This window comes from Haliaeetus leucocephalus, unplaced genomic scaffold, assembly GCF_000737465.1.
Source record: "Haliaeetus leucocephalus isolate CR32 unplaced genomic scaffold, Haliaeetus_leucocephalus-4.0 Scaffold93, whole genome shotgun sequence".
Lineage (NCBI taxonomy): Eukaryota > Metazoa > Chordata > Aves > Accipitriformes > Accipitridae > Haliaeetus > Haliaeetus leucocephalus.
Genome location: NW_010972529.1, coordinates 72,678 through 75,016, shown reverse-complemented (window position 1 = coordinate 75,016; position 2,339 = coordinate 72,678).

The following is a 2,339-nucleotide window of genomic DNA, read 5'->3' as shown; positions in this document are numbered from 1 at the left end:
GGAAGGGTGTAATTCCAGGAATGGGAAACAATGTAAGAAAGACCCTGAGGCTAGTTATAAAGAAAAACATTCCGCATGGCGGAAGAAAGCAAAACATTAACAGATACCACATGTAAGTGAGAGGGATTTTAACTTGCGAAAAGGATCAAGTGCTCTTCAGGTAATTCAGCAACCTTGCAGCTCAAGGGTATGCTACCAGCCAAGGGAACAATTCAGCGCTGGGTACTCTCTGTTAGTCTGAGCAAAAAAGAATGAGCCAGCAGCCATGGAAAGGAAAAAACAAAGGCAAAAAAAGACATACCCTAAAGTTAAAATATTCAGTGATACCAGAGATTGTGAAGTGGGCTTTCAGCATGGGTAAAGGATAACACAGATACCAGCACACAACTAATGTGGCAAACTGCAATTTTATTGTAAGAGGTTTACAGACAAGCTTACTCAGCATCACTGCATGGATGTAAACAGTTCCCTGCGGCCACTAGCTGGGCACCTATAAAAAAGGAACCTGATCCACTGGATCTTCTGCTACACCTTTTCCGAAAGGCTCCTTTTTCAAGGTTTTTCTGGCTTTTTTGCCAATCACTTAGGCTGAAGGCCGGTGTCCTTACTCCTCACAGAAAAATTCTTCTCCCTTTACCCCTAAAAATATTGGTGAATAACAATCTCCCATAATATGGTCTCCTTTTTGCTGGCTTCCTCATCACAAGGTAGGTAGATAGGCAAGCAGGTGAAGGAGTCCCTGCATCTGAAGAGTCAAAGGCAAAGTAGCTGATTCCTGCATGAGCCAAAGCTGTTGAACACTTTCCCCTCCTGCTGTTGCTCACTTAAGCTTTTTCCCTCACCACTCTCTCCCCCTCACGCAATGGAGCCAGTGATTTGAAGGTTGCTTCATCCCTCCTGTACCTAGGCCAGACAGAAGATTCACTGGATGACCAAGTGACAGCATTATTACTGGGGACAATGAGGAAGGCTGGTGAGAAAGCTGGAGATCTCACTTTTTGCTGTATTTATAGTTTAAAGAAGTGGAGAGGCAAGGAATGATCACCAAAAGGAAGAAGGAAATGTAAAGAGAAAAAAAAGCGCAGCTAAATTTCAGCATCTTCAGCATGAAGTGCTGAGAGAGCAAAAGAACCAGGGAACTCATCTGATAGCAGGAAAGAACAGAGTTTGGGGGAACTTCTGCAAAGATGGCAGGAAATAGGGAAGAGGTTTCACTAAAGATAATGATGAAAAAGCAGATAACAAAAAATAGAAAGGCTCACAGGTAAAACAGCCTTAAGAAAAGAAATGCATGCAGGAGCAAGGGAAACAAGAACAACATAATAAAAATTAGACTTTTGGAGACCTTTATGTTTGGATAGGCAGAAGCTGAGTGAGCCATGGGAAGGCAGTGTCAGAGGTATAAAGCAGATGTAGGCATACCAAAAGGCACAGTACTATTGTGGCAGAAATTATTAAGGCAGAATATCATTAAAATTTCAATTTTCCTTCTGATTTTCATTCCAGACTCTGCTTCCAGGTAAATGTTCTGCCCTTCAAAAAAGTTAGTTTGGAACTGTGTGCTGGTTTTGGCTGGGACAGAGTTAATTTTCTTCAAAGTAGCTAGTATGGGGCTATGTTTTGGATTTGTGCTGAAAACAGTGTTGATAATGCTGAGATGATTTTGTTACTGCCAGTGCTTACACAGAGTCAAGGCCTTTTCTCCTTCTCACCCCACCCCACTGGCAAGTAGGCTGGGGGTGCCCAGAAAGTTGGGAGGGGACACAGCTGGGACAGCTAACCCCAACTGACCAAAGGGTTATTCCGTAACATACAATGTCATGCTGAGCACATAAAGCTGGGGGAAGAAGGAAGGGGAGGATGTTCAGAGTGATGGCATTTGTCTTCCCAAGTAACTGTTACATGTGATGGAGCCCTGCTTTCCCAGAGCTGGCTGAACACCTGCCTGCTGATGGGAAGCAGTGAATGAATTCCTTGTTTTGCTTTGCTTACACACACGACTTTTGCTTTACCTATTAAACTGTCTTTATCTCAACCCATGAAGTTTTCTCACTTTTACCCTTCTGATTTTCTCCCCCATCCCACTGAGGGGGAGTGAGCGAGCGGCTGGGTAGTGCTTGATTGCTGGCTGCAGTTAAACCATGACAAACTAGAATCAAGAAATACAAACAATGGTGCCACATCTAATACTCACTCATGAGACAAACTCATGCAAAGACATACAGTGAATTTACCCGGCTTGGAGTTTCTAGTCAGAACTGGGATTTTTTCAGTTTGTATCTCAGCTCCAAGGCTATTTCTTCATGAAGTAAAATGGAGAAAAACTGTCTTCACTACTT